This window comes from Marmota flaviventris, chromosome 15, assembly GCF_047511675.1.
Source record: "Marmota flaviventris isolate mMarFla1 chromosome 15, mMarFla1.hap1, whole genome shotgun sequence".
In the NCBI taxonomy this organism is placed as follows: Eukaryota; Metazoa; Chordata; class Mammalia; order Rodentia; family Sciuridae; genus Marmota; species Marmota flaviventris.
Window position 1 is genome coordinate 76286334 of NC_092512.1, and position 15463 is coordinate 76301796.

The 15463-nt window shown below is 42.2% G+C and overlaps 1 pseudogene; it reads right to left on the reverse strand.

Moving 5' to 3' along the window:
- Nucleotides 1-395: 395 nt before the first annotated feature.
- On the reverse strand, nt 396-2765 carry LOC114090601 (NADH dehydrogenase [ubiquinone] 1 beta subcomplex subunit 9 pseudogene; annotated as a pseudogene).
- Nucleotides 2766-15463: the final 12698 nt, after the last annotated feature.

Here is a 15463-nt window from a genome sequence, read left to right on the forward strand (position 1 = left end):
AAATTGGCAAATTCGTGGCTAGCGTTGGCAACTTAGTGAGACGCTGTCTCAAAATAAAAAAGACTCACTGGTCCAATCCTGGGTGCAATCCTCAATACTGGAAAAAAAAGATAAAAGATTTGCTATACATCTGACTAATTTTCTTTACGTGGCATAAATGACAAGAAACAAAGACACGGCACAGTCACTTGGCATCACAGTAGTCTTCAGCAGAAGAATACCTCAGTTGTACCAGACTATATTTAGTTATTTTTATTAGGGCAAGAGTGTGTATGGTCTATAACTTATTTTTCTTGCATGCATGAATAGTGAAGTGCCTTTGTCTCTCCTCTCTCTCTCTCTCTCTCTCTCTCTCTCTCTCTCTCTCTCTCTCTCTCTTTCTCCATGGGCCGATGTCATGTTCTGGTCACAATGTGCCACCATAGTGGGGGCAGATCACCTTCCTTCCTGGCAGGAGGCAAAGCTTGAGTTTTAGGACCTTTGGTGGGGTTTCCTCCTGTGGGTGCTTAACCTCCTGCTCCCATCTTTCCCTTCACAATTTCTTCCGCTGCTCTCTCTTGGCAAACTAATCAGGATACAGTGCCTTCTCAGAAGGATGCTAGTGATCTAAGCACCTTTCCAGAATCTTGTAGCACTCCTATATCTCATAGGAGGTGCCCCCAGGTGAGTCAGGGAAGATACACGGCTGTGGGTGCTGATGGTGCCAGAATTCTTCTTCTGCCTCCCTAAAGAGCTGGGTGCCCTTTATCATATCCTTTTCATTCCTATATTCTTCAAACCCCGCTCTTATCAAACAAGCAAAGTACTGGTATTTGTCCCTGTGGATACACCATAACTCAAGGTGGCACAGTGCCCACTTATAAAGCCACAACATCTTCTGCTGGTGGTTCACATAGCCGTAGGCACTGAGAAGACCACGAGGCTCCGCTCTCCTTAGTGGCCACGAGGGCTGCCTCCAGAGCAATTTTCCTATACCCACATTTCTCACATACTACCCTCAGTTTCAGCAGAAGTCTCCTTTCTACTTCAGGCACAGAACTAATGCTCCTCAAATACCTTGGCTGTCACCCAACTTATCTTCTAGGTGTGCCATTCACTTTTCCCTTTTCCTCCCTCTACTCTAAGATGTAAGGAGGAAATGTACCTCTCCCCCCTCCTCCCCACCAATGCCAGCACCTCGACTCTCCCAGTTACGTCCTCTGTCAGAAAGAGATCGTCCTGTGATGATGATGACAGCATGTCACATGTAAGTGAAATCTTACATTATTTGTCCTTTTGTGACTGGTCAGTTTCACTTAGCATAAGGTCCTCAAGGTACATCCATGTTGTAGCATCTGTTGGAATTTTCCTCCTTTAAATACTGAATAATATTCCTTTGTATATATTTATAGTTGTCCCTCTGTATCTGCAGGGAATTGGTTCCAGGATTCCCCAGCCCTCATGAATACCAAAATCTGAGGATGCTCAAATTTCTTATATAAAATGGCATAATTTCACATAACCTACATACATCCTCCCATGTGCTTTAAATCATCTCTAGATCACTTTAATGCCTAATACAGCATAAATACTATGTAAATGGTTGCTATAATATATTGTTTAGGGAATAATAACAAGATAAAATAATCTGTTACAGATTCAATTACAGATATCATTTTTCTTTTCCTTTTTCCCCCCCCCAAATATTTTAAATCTACAGTTGGTTGAATCTGGGGATACAGAGCCCAGATAGTTTATTTCAGAATACAAGAGCCATTAGATGTAACAGGATAGGATAAAACCTGGATCAGTTAAACAAAGGTATGTCCTCTTACCCCTTCACAACCCACCCTACTCCCTACTACTTCTTTTCTCTATGACCCTAGCAAGGGCCTCAAAGTTCATGAAGAGCCAACTGTTGGCCTCTCTAATTCTAAATGGACTTTTTCAAATCTGGAACCCAGGCAATCATCTTGAAAGCGATGGTTAATGAGAGACTGAAGAAAGAAAAGGTCCTAAACTGTTGTCCTAAACCACTCCCTGGGGACGGCGGCACAGCATAGTCTTTAAGTGCACCAGAGTTGAAATGATTGATGTCCAGGCCCTGCAGAGCTACTTACCATGTGACTTTTAAAGTCCACTAGTAAACCTTCACTATTGCCAGGGTGCAGTGATGCATACCTACAATCCCAGTGACTGTGGAGGCTAAGGTAGGAGAATTGCAAGCTCAAAGCCAGCCTCAGCAATTTAGGGAGGCCCTAAGCAACTCAGTGAGGCCTTCTGTCTAAATAAAATATAAAAAAAGAGCTGGGGATGTAGCTCAGTGGAGAAGTGCCCCTGGGTTCAATTCCTGGTGCCAAAAAAATTAAATAAAGAAAATAAAATAAAAGGAGACAAAACCACTTCATTATTAAAACTACTATTCAAATTTCACCATTTTCAACTTCACTATTAAAATATAATTCCTTTTTCTGGATTTGTATTCTTCAAGTAATACCTATTTTGTTTTGGGTTTGTTTGCTCCTGGGTATTTGCTCTAATTCTGGCCATTATACCTGACTTCTTTCCGGAAGATTCCCTCAATTATCAGTCCACTTCCTTTTCCGCAAGACTAAAATCTGACCAGAGAAACCATTCCTCTGTTTGGCGCTTGGTTCAGCATGACCAGCATGTGACCACAGTACATAAAACACAGGAACCATTTTACTGGAACCTCCAGGAGAGAGGCGGTCATTTTCCCCGGAGTTGGATCCCATGACAGGTAGTCCTGAAGCCATTTCAATCATCTTACCTCCACATGAAATCTAAAAATGGGTCTACTCCCAAGGAATCAGAACCAACAGAAAAAATTTGATCCTGGGAACACTGTTGAGTCCCTAAATCTAATCATGACCAAAAAAACTATCATTTCTAAATACTTTAGTTGTGTGATTCAATAAGATCGCTGCTGATTAAGCTAATTTGGGTTTGATTTTCCATTACATGGAATCAGAATCAAAAATCATAATTAAAACTATAAATTTTAACATATAAGAGTGCAGAAGACCAAAGCTTGGGTTGTGGGTAAAAGAGAGAAGAAGATTGCTTGGCTAATGAGGAAACTGAGTCAGAAAGTCTAGATGTTGAGTATGATTGGTTATAAGACTAGCTAAGGAGGAAATCTGTCATCAGAAAAGAGAGTGACACTTATTTTGCTGGATAAATTCTTTTTCAAGTCTTCATATATGTACTTTGTTTAATGATGTCCATCACATTCCACCATCCTTGCTAATCCCTTATCCCCTCCCTTTCCCTCCCACTCCTCTTCCCTATCTAGAATGTACCTAATCCTCCCATGCTCCCCCTCCCTACCCCAATATGAGTCAGCCTCCTTATATCAGAGAAAACATTCAGCATTTGTTTTTTGGGGATTGGCTAACTTCACTTAGCATTATCTTCTCCAGCACCATCCATTTACCTGCAAATGCCATGATTTTGTTCTTTTTTATTGCTGAGTAAAATTCCATTGTGTATATATGCCACATTTTTTTTATCCATTCATCTACTGAAGGACATCTAGGTTGGTTCCACAGTTTAGCTATTGTGAATTGTACTGCTATAAACATTGATGTGGCTGTGTCCCTGTAGTGTGCTGTTTTTAAGTCCTTTGGGTATAGTCCGAGGAGAGGAATAGCTGGGTCAAATGGTGGTTCCATTCCCAGTTTTCCAAGGAATCTCCATACTGCTTTCCAAATTGGCTGCACCAATTTGCAGTCCCACCAGCAATGTATGAGTGTACCTTTTTCTCCACAGCCTCGCCAACACTTATTGTTGTTTATCTTCATAATAGCTGCCATTCTGACTGGAGTGAGATGATATCTTAGTGTAGTTTTGATTTGCATTTCTCTGATTGCTAGAGATGATGAGCATTTTTTCATATATTTGTTGATTAATTGTATATCATCTTCTGAGAAGTGTCTGTTCAGGTCCTTGGCCCTTTTGTTGATTGGGTTATTTGTTTTTTTGGTGTTTAGCTTTTTGAGTTCTTTATATACCCTAGAGATTAGTGCTCTATCTGATGTGTGAGGGGTAAAAATTTGCTCCCAAGATGTAGGCTCTCTACTCACCTCACAGATTGTTTCTTTTGCTGATAAGAAACTTTTTAGTTTGATTCCATCCCATTTATTGATTCTTGGTTTTAATTCTTGTGCTAGATAGTAGAGGGAACTGGGACCAAAGACAGAGCAGGCCCAGCGGCCTGCTGAGGGGCAGAGCCGCCCCCCACCCCCCTCGCCTGCCAGGTAGGGGAAGGGTGACCACCGACAGAAAAGGCCCAGTGGCCCGCGTCGGGACAGAGCTTCCAATCACTCCTGCAAGGTAGGCGGGCCTGCGACCCACCGGCAGAAGAGGAGCAGTCGCCTGCTGAGAGGCTGAGCCGCCCCCTCCCCCTGCGCCGGCATAGTAGAGGGAACTGGGAACAAAGACAGAGCAGGCCCAGCGGCCTGCTGAGGGGCAGAGCCGCCCCCCACCCCCCTCGCCTGCCAGGTAGGGGAAGGGTGACCACCGACAGAAAAGGCCCAGTGGCCCAGGGCGGGACAGAGCTTCCAATCACTCCTGCAAGGTAGGCGGGCCTGCGACCCACCGGCAGAAGAGGAGCAGTCGCCTGCTGAGAGGTTGAGCCGCCCCCTCCCCCTGCGCCGGCATAGTAGAGGGAACTGGGACCAAAGACAGAGCAGGCCCAGCGGCCTGCTGAGGGGCAGAGCCGCCCCCCACCCCCCTCGCCTGCCAGGTAGGGGAAGGGTGACCACCGACAGAAAAGGCCCAGTGGCCCAGGGCGGGACAGAGCTTCCAATCACTCCTGCAAGGTAGGCGGGCCTGCGACCCACCGGCAGAAGAGGAGCAGTCGCCTGCTGAGAGGCTGAGCCGCCCCCTCCCCCTGCGCCGGCATAGTAGAGGGAACTGGGAACAAAGACAGAGCAGGCCCAGCGGCCTGCTGAGGGGCAGAGCCGCCCCCCACCCCCCTCGCCTGCCAGGTAGGGGAAGGGTGACCACCGACAGAAAAGGCCCAGTGGCCCAGGGCGGGACAGAGCTTCCAATCACTCCTGCAAGGTAGGCGGGCCTGCGACCCACCGGCAGAAGAGGAGCAGTCGCCTGCTGAGAGGCTGAGCCGCCCCCTCCCCCTGCGCCGGCATAGTAGAGGGAACTGGGACCGAAGACAGAGCAGGCCCAGCGGCCTGCTGAGGGGCAGAGCCGCCCCCCACCCCCCTCGCCTGCCAGGTAGGGGAAGGGTGACCACCGACAGAAAAGGCCCAGTGGCCCAGGGCGGGACAGAGCTTCCAATCACTCCTGCAAGGTAGGCGGGCCTGCGACCCACCGGCAGAAGAGGAGCAGTCGCCTGCTGAGAGGTTGAGCCGCCACCTCCCCCTGCGCCGGCATAGTAGAGGGAACTGGGACCAAAGACAGAGCAGGCCCAGCGGCCTGCTGAGGGGCAGAGCCGCCCCCCACCCCCCTCGCCTGCCAGGTAGGGGAAGGGTGACCACCGACAGAAAAGGCCCAGTGGCCCAGGGCGGGACAGAGCTTCCAATCACTCCTGCAAGGTAGGCGGGCCTGCGACCCACTGGCAGAAGAGGAGCAGCCGCCTGCTGAGAGGCTGAGCCGCCCCCTCCCCCTGCGCCGGCATAGTAGAGGGAACTGGGACCAAACACAGAGCAGGCCCAGCGGCCTGCTGAGGGGCAGAGCCGCCCCCCACCCCCCTCGCCTGCCAGGTAGGGGAAGGGTGACCACCGACAGAAAAGGCCCAGTGGCCCGCGGCGGGACAGAGCTTCCAATCACTCCTGCAAGGTAGGCGGGCCTGCGACCCACCGGCAGAAGAGGAGCAGCGGCCTGCTGGGAGGCAGAGCCGCCCCCTCCCCCCCGCGCCTGCAAGGTAGTCGGAACTGAGACCACCATCAGAACAGGTCAGACCTGCAACCGAGAGACAGAACAGGCCCAGTGGCCTGAGGAAGGGTAGAGCCGCCCCCCCCCCACACGCCTGCAAAGTAGGAGGACCTGCGACCCACTGGCAGTACAGCCCCAGAGGCCTGCAGAGGGGCAGTGCCGCTGCCTGCGCCTGCAAAGTAGGCAGAACTGCGACCACCGACAGAACAAGCCTAGCGGCCTGCAGAGGGACAGAGCCGCCGCCCGCGCCTGCAAGGACGGCGGACCTGCTACCGACTGGCAGAGCAGGCCCAGCGGCCTGCCGGCGTGGTAGGCACATTGCCCCAATTGGCGGAGGGGCAGAGCCGCCGCCCGTGCCTGCGAGGGAGACTTTGCAACTATACAAGACCAATATAAATATATAGGGGGAAAATTCAATAGCACAACAGTTTCACCAAGAAGAAAGGAACGCGAACAGTATGAAGAGACAAGGAAAGAAAGGACCACAAGCATTACAGGTCAACTCAACTTTAGAAGAGGTAATAGCTGCAGCTGATGGAATGTCAGATAAAGAATTCAGGATATACATGCTTCAGATGATCTGGAGTCTCAAGGAAGACATCAGACAGCAAAATCAGACAATGAAAGATCACTTCAACAATGAATTACATAAACAAATCCAAGAAGCAAAAGATCAACTATACAGGGAAATAGAGGTTATAAAAAACAAACAAACAGAAATCCTAGAAATGCAGGAAGCAATAAGCCAACTTAAAAACTCAATTGAGAATACTACCAGCAGAGTAGAACACTTAGAAGACAGAACATCAGACAATGAAGATAAAGTATATCAACTTGAAAAGAACATAGACAGCTCAGCAAGACTGTTAAGAAACCATGAGCAGAACATCCAAGAAATATGGGATAACATCAAGAGACCAAATTTAAGAGTCATTGGGATACAGGAAGGAACAGAGTTTCAAACCAAAGGAATGAGCAATCTATTCAATGAAATAATTCGAGAAAACTTCCCAGATTTGAAGAATGAGACAGAACCCCAAATCCTAGAAGCCTACAGGACGCCGAATGTGCAAAATCATAAGAGACCCACACCTAGACACATTATAATGAAGATGCCCAACATACAGAACAAGGAGAGAATTTTAAAAGCTACAAGAGAAAGGAAGCAGATCACATTTAGGGGTAAGCCAATCAGGATAACAGCTGATCTTTCAACACAGACTCTGAAAGCTAGAAGATCCTGGAATAACATATTTCAAACACTGAAAGAAAATGGGTTCCAACCAAGAATTGTGTTTCCAGCGAAATTAAGCTTCAGGATGGAAGATGAAATTAAAACCTTCCACGATAAACAAAAGTTAAAAGAATTTGCAGCTAGAAAACCATCTCTTCAAAACATCCTTGGCAAAACATTACAGGAAGAGGAAATGGAAAATAACAATGAAAACCAACAGTGGGAGGTAGGACACTAAAGGGGGGAAAATAATCAAAGTGGAAAACAAACCATGTTTAGTAACATAAATAAACAAATATGGCTGGAAGAACAACCCATATCTCAATAATAACCCTAAATGTTAATGGCTTAAACTCACCAATTAAGAGACACAGGCTAGTAGAATGGATCACAAAACAAGACCCAACAATATGCTGCCTACAGGAGACGCATTTGATAGGAAAAGACATACATAGGCTGAAGGTGAAAGGTTGGGAAAAATCATATCACTCATATGGACTTCGGAAACAAGCAGGAGTATCCATACTCATATCAAATAAAATAGATTTTAAGCCAAAGTTAATCAAAAGGGATAAAGAGGGACACTACATACTGCTCAAGGGAACCATACACCAACAAGACATAACAATCATAAATATATATGCCCCAAACAATGGTGCAGCTATGTTCATCAAACAAACTCTTCTCAAGTTCAAGAGTCTAATAGACCACCATACAATAATCATGGGAGACTTCAACACACCTCTCTCACCAATGGACAGATCTTCCAAACAAAAGTTGAATAAGGAAACTATAGAACTCAATAACACAATTAATAACCTAGATTTAATTGACATATATAGAATATACCACCCAACATCAAACAGTTACACTTTTTTCTCAGCAGCACATGGATCCTTCTCAAAAATAGATCATATATTATGTCACAGGGAAACTCTTAGACAATACAAAGGAGTAGAGATAATACCATGCATCCTATCTGATCATAATGGAATGGAACTGAAAATCAACGATAAAAGAAGGAAGGAAAAAGAATATATCACTTGGAGAATGAACAATAGGTTACTGAATGATCAATGGGTTATAGAAGACATCAAGGAGGAAATTAAAAAATTCTTAGAGATTAATGAAAACACAGACACAACATATCGGAATCTATGGGACACATTGAAAGCAGTTCTAAGAGGAAAATTCATTGCTTGGAGTTCATTCCTTAAAAAAAGAAAAAACCAACAAATAAATGATCTCATACTTCATCTCAAAATCCTAGAAAAAGAAGAGCAAAACAACAGCAAAAGAAGTAGAAGGCAAGAAATAATTAAAATCAGAGCTGAAATCAATGAAATCGAAACAAAAGAAACAATTGAAAAAATTGACAAAACTAAAAGTTGGTTCTTTGAAAAAATAAACAAAATCGACAGACCCTTAGCCATGCTAGCGAAGAGAAGAAGAGAGAGAACTCAAATCACTAACATACGGGATGAAAGAGGCAATATCACAACAGACACTTCAGAAATACAGAAGATAATCAAAAATTATTTTGAATCCTTATACTCCAATAAATTAGAAGATAGTGAAGGCATAGATAAATTTCTTAAGTCATATGATCTGCCCAGATTGAGTCAGGAGGATATAGACAACCTAAACAGACCAATATCAATTGAGGAAATAGAAGAAACCATCAAAAGACTACCAACTAAGAAAAGCCCAGGACCGGATGGGTATACAGCAGAGTTTTACAAAACCTTTAAAGAGGAACTAATACCAATACTTTTCAAGCTACTTCGGGAAATAGAAAAAGAGGGAGAACTTCCAAATTCATTCTACGAGGCCAACATCACCCTGATACCTAAACCAGACAAAGACACTTCAAAGAAAGAAAACTACAGACCAATATCTCTAATGAACCTAGATGCAAAAATCCTCAATAAAATTCTGGCCACTCGGATACAAAGGCACATCAAAAAAATTGTGCACCATGATCAAGTAGGATTCATCCCTGGGATGCAAGGCTGGTTCAATATAAGGAAATCAATAAATGTTATTCACCACATCAATAGACTTAAAATTAAGAACCATATGATCATCTCGATAGATGCGGAAAAAGCATTCGACAAAGTACAGCATCCCTTTATGTTCAAAACTCTAGAAAAACTAGGGATAACAGGAACATACCTCAATATTGTAAAAGCAATCTATGCTAAGCCTCAGGCTAGCATCATTCTGAATGGAGAAAAATTGAAGGCATTCCCTCTAAAATCTGGAACAAGACAGGGATGCCCTCTCTCACCACTTCTGTTCAACATAGTTCTCGAAACACTGGCCAGAGCAATTAGACAGACGAAAGAAATTAAAGGCATCAAAATAGGAAAAGAAGAACTTAAATTATCACTATTTGCAGATGACATGATTCTATACCTAGCAGACCCAAAAGGGTCTACAAAGAAACTATTAGAGCTAATAAATGAATTCAGCAAAGTGGCAGGATATAAAATCAACACGCATAAATCAAAGGCATTCCTGTATATCAGCGACAAATCCTCTGAAATGGAAATGAGGACAACCACTCCATTCACAATATCTTCAAAAAAAATAAAATACTTGGGAATCAACCTAACAAAAGAGGTGAAAGACTTATACAATGAAAACTACAGAACCCTAAAGAGAGAAATAGAAGAAGATCTTAGAAGATGGAAAAATATACCCTGTTCATGGATAGGCAGAACTAACATCATCAAAATGGCGATATTACCAAAAGTTCTCTATAGGTTTAATGCAATGCCAATCAAAATCCCAACGGCATTTCTTGTAGAAATAGAGAAAGCAATCATGAAATTCATATGGAAAAATAAAAGACCCAGAATAGCAAAAACAATGCTAAGCAGGAAGTGTGAATCAGGCGGTATAGCGATACCAGACTTCAAACTATATTACAGAGCAATAGTAACAAAAACAGCATGGTACTGGTACCAAAACAGGCGGGTGGACCAATGGTACAGAATAGAGGACACAGAAACCAATCCACAAAACTACAACTATCTTATATTTGATAAAGGGTCTAAAAGCATGCATTGGAGGAAGGATAGCATCTTCAACAAATGGTGCTGGGAAAACTGGAAATCCATATGCAACAAAATGAAACTGAATCCCTTTCTCTCGCCATGCACAAAAGTTAATTCAAAATGGATCAAGGAGCTTGATATCAAATCAGAGACGCGCCGTCTGATAGAAGAAAAAGTTGGCTACGATCTACAGTCGGTGGGGTCGGGCTCCAAATTCCTCAATAGGACACCCATAGCACAAAAGTTAATAACTAGAATCAACAAATGGGACTTACTCAAACTAAAAAGTTTTTTCTCAGCAAAAGATACAATAAGAGAGGTAAATAGAGAGCCTACATCCTGGGAACAAATCTTTACTCCTCACACTTCAGATAGAGCCCTAATATCCAGAGTATACAAAGAGCTCAAAAAATTAGACAATAAGAGAACAAACAACCCAATCAACAAATGGGCCAAGGACCTGAACAGACACTTCTCAGAGGAGGACATACAGTCAATCAACAAGTACATGAAAAAATGCTCACCATCTCTAGCAGTCAGAGAAATGCAAATCAAAACCACCCTAAGATACCATCTCACTCCAGTTAGATTGGCAGCCATTATGAAGTCAAACAACAACAAGTGCTGGCGAGGATGTGGGGAAAAGGGTACACTTGTACATTGCTGGTGGGACTGCAAATTGGTGCAGCCAATTTGGAAAGCAGTATGGAGATTTCTTGGAAAGCTGGGAATGGAGCCACCATTTGACCCAGCTATTCCCCTTCTCGGTCTATTCCCTAAAGACCTAAAAAGAGCATGCTACAGGGACACTGCTACATCGATGTTCATAGCAGCACAATTCACAATAGCTAGACTGTGGAACCAACCTAGATGCCCTTCAATGGATGAATGGATAAAAAAAATGTGGCATTTATACACAATGGAGTATTACTCTGCATTAAAAAATGACAAAATCATAGAATTTACAGGGAAATGGATGGCATTAGAGCAGATTATGCTAAGTGAAGCTAGCCAATCCCTAAAAAACAAATGTCAAATGTCTTCTTTGATATAAGGAGAGTAGCTAAGAACAGAGTAGGGTCGAAGAGCATGAGAAGAAGATTAACATTAAACAGGGATGAGAGGTGGGAGGGAAAGGGAGAGAGAAGGGAAAATGCATGGAAATGGAAGGAGACCCTCAGAGGTATACAAAAGTACATACAAGAGGAAGTGAGGGGAAGGGGAAAAATAATACAAGGGGGACAAACGAATGTCAGTAAAGGGGGCAGAGAGAGAAGAGGGGAGGGGAGGGGAGGGGGGATAGTAGAGGATAGGAAAGACAGCAGAATACAACAGACACTAGTATGGCAATATGTAAATCAATGGATGTGTAACTGACGTGATTCTGCAATCTGTATATGGGGTAAAAATGGGAGCTCATAACCCACTTGAATCAAATTGTGAAATATGATATATCAAGAACTATGTAATGTTTTGAACAGCCAACAATAAAAAATTAAAAAAAAAAAAAAAAAAAAAGAAATTATAAATAACTTTAAAAAAAAAAAAAAAAAAAAATTCTTGTGCTATAGGAGTCTTATTAAGGAAGTTGGGGTCTAATCCCACATGATAAAGATTAGGACCTACTTTTTTTTCTATTAGATGCAGAGTCTCTGGTTTAATTCCTAGGTCCTTGATCCATTTTGAGTTGAGTTTTGTTCATGGTGAGAGATAGGGGTTTAATTTCATTTTGTTGCATATGGATTTTCCCAGCACCATTGTTGAAGAGGCTATCTTTTCTCCAGTGCATGTTTTTGGCAACTTTGTCTAATATAAGATAATTGTAACTTTGTGAGTTAGTCTCTATGTCCTCTATTCTGTACCATTGGTCTACCAGCCTGTTTTGGTGCCAATACCATGCTGGTTTTTGTTGCTATTGCTCTGTAGTATAGTTTAAGGTCTGGTATAGTGATACCACCTGCTTCACTCTTCCTGCTTTGGATTGCTGGATAAATTATCTGACGATAGAAGCATTCAATACCTAGTCATAGTTCCTGGAAGGAAAATTATCTTTGAAACAGCAGATGACACTATTCTGGTTGATGGGTTTAAAAGGAACTCACATGAGACAGGAAGCCTCTGCCCTGAGACCAGAGGTAGCACAAAGTCAGATGAGTTTCAATGTTTACTTAAAACCAGAAGCTTCTCCAGCACCTAACCAGTGAATGTAATGGCCAGCAAAGACAGATGCACAGGGCAGGGAAAGACCTTCCAGATCAAAGCCATAGAGTCCTCCCAGAGAAGTCAAGGGACCAATTGAGCTCAGGAGGAGTCACAGAAAGCACCAGGGAGAAATGGGTGAGGTCAAGTGAAAGAAGTCACTCTCAGGAAGGAACCCTATTTCCAGAATGAGATGAATATTGATGTTCTGCACAAGATTGGCATTTTCCTAGGGGTCACCTAAGAAAAGATATCTGTGAAAAGAAGCAAATCTAGTACTCATCATACTTCAGTGGCCCATCGTCAAGGCCAATCAAAATTAAAACTCTTACTAGAGTGTGCTGGAGTGCAGCTCAGTAGTACAGCACTTGTCTAGCATATGTGAGGCCCTGGGTTAGATCATAACTGAGAAAGAAAAGAGGATAGGAGAGCAGGGGAAGGAAAGAGAAAGAAGGGGAGGAGAGGAGAGGGGATGGAAGGAAAAACTCCTTGAAACTCCCAGCAAAATCCTATTCCTTAGGTGCTTCCTCACTCAGTGTTAACCAGTTAACTAGGTTGATCTCTTGAGCCAGCACGTAGGAACCTCATTCTTTCAGAGGCTTCCCACTGGAAAGCCTGACTCCTATTCTACACACAGCCTTGGAAACTATGAAGATGCCAATCAGATCCCCAGAGTCCCATGCACAGTGCAGGGACCCTTCTACCTTCCTCTTTCCATGATTTGAGGGGAACACATATAACATTGGTGAGGGCCTTGGTCGGTATAGACATTTATACCAAAATACATAAATCTATTAAAATGTATGATATGTCAAGATCATTGAATGGTCATGAGCAACTAATAAAAAATAAATAAATAAATAAATAAATAAATAAATAAACAAACAAACAGATCTATTAAATTTCCATCGTGCCATTGATATGGAAATCACAATAGCTTTTGATTTTATGGGAAGATTTAATTCTTATGAGGATCAAAGACTTAAATACTTAGAAGACCATGAGATGGACAAATACTTAGCAAAGCCTGGCACTTCCTAGAATTCAGAACCATTTGAGTAAATAATATAAGATAAAGGGAATTCAAAGATAACATTACATAGAAAGAGCACTAAAGCTTCTCTACTCCATAGAACATTTAATGTTAAAACTTGTAAGTGGAATTTTAAAAAAAATTAAAAAGGATTTTGGAGAAACTCTATGTATAGGCTAACATAAATTAAAAGAAACATTTATGCTTTTCATAGGGTTCACTGACTTTAAATGTTAGGTAAAAGTGCTCTGTGAACAATGGCTCCTTTCTGTCTTTTAATAATTTTACCCCATTTTGGTTGTTTAATCTCTAGTTAGTTTTGTTGTTGTTGTTGTTGTTGTTTTTAGTTTTTAAAACAGACTTGATTACCAATAAAAATCATATATATTGATAGAATCTACGTGGCATAGAAGAAAAACAAACAAACAAGCAAAAAAGACATGAATCTGTTGTAGGATTGCAAAGGGAAAAATAGTGTGGTGCCCAAGAGCCCTTCACCCACAATCCCACACCAACACCACCACTACCACCAGTCACTTGGGCTGCTCAGCAAGGATATGCTGCTCTACATGTTTATGTCTCTTGTGATGAATAGGAACAGGTGCCATCCTCCAGTACACCATGCAGCATAAGGAGTGTGCTGCCGAATTCTGAAACAAAACAGGACTGTTGAGTAGCCCTTCCTGAAATGCTCAGGACCAGAAGCGTTTGCAATTTGAGATTTTTGCAGATTTTGAAATATTGGCATATATGTCAAGAGCCGAGTTAGGGATGGGACCTAAGACTAAAACAAAATTCATTCCTGTTTCATATACACCTTATACACATTGTCTGGATTCGATTTTGTATGATATTCTTAGTGTACCTGAGTTTTAACTATGAGCTGTCGCATGAGGTCACAAGAGTGGCATTTTCCACTTGTGTGTGAAACTTTCCACTTGTGACTTCATGTTAACCCTCAAAATATTTTAGATTTTTGGAGCATTTGGTAGTTTGGATTTTTGGATTAGAGATGCTCAATCTCCAACCTCTACTGGGCAGAGTAGCACATGCCTGTGGTCCCAGCTACTTGGGAAGCTGAAGCAGGAGGATCACTCAAGCCTATGAGTTTGATCTTGGGCAACACAGTGAGGACCCTGTCTTGAAAAAAGGAAGAAAAAACAGAGAAAGAGAACTACTCAATGTCTAAATGCTCTAAATGTTGAAGTAGTATCATGATTGTATACATAAAAATGTACACTTCTAAAAAAGAAAAAAAAATGTTGAAGTAGTATCATGATTGTATACATAAAAATGTACACTTCTAAAAAAGAAAAAGAAAGAAGATAAAGAAAATGAATAAAGTGGGGGAAGGGAAAGAAGGAAAATGAGTTTTCTTTCCATTAATATGTATAGAACTTACTCAGGACAAATACTGGGGAATTATATGGCCAAATTATATTGTGATGTTGTGTGCATGTACAAATGTGTAACAACAAATCCCACCATGATATACAAATAGAACACACCAATAAAAAATATGAAAAAAAATACAAAAAAAATTATTCTAGATATAACAAAACTACATTTTCAAATGTATATTTAATTTGTGCCCCGTTTGTCCATAACCTGATCATTAAAAGCACTGGGGCCGATTTTCATCTAATATCAAGGTGCAACCAATGCTATAAAGTGCCCATTCTTGCATTCTTTATCTCTACCTAACAGAGGAGAAAATTCTGTTTCAAACAGGATGTGTGCAGGATAGATTTTGTTTTTAAACTGCAATAACAAGAAGCTTTAAAGTAAATCAGACACTGTAAAGCAATTTTACAATGCCTTGGAAAGAACCCAAGACTGTGGGGTTCTTAAATAGGTTCTCCTTGGTAAATGGAGCTGCCACCCTCTACATGAACAATAAGTCTATTCCCTTGATAACTCTAAGAAATACCCACTAACATGAATCTTAATCTGATAAGAAAAAGAGTGGAAATATGCTCAGATATTTGCCTTAATTTAACTCATTGTAGGAAAGTTATAATAAAGAGTGTTGAGTCTCTT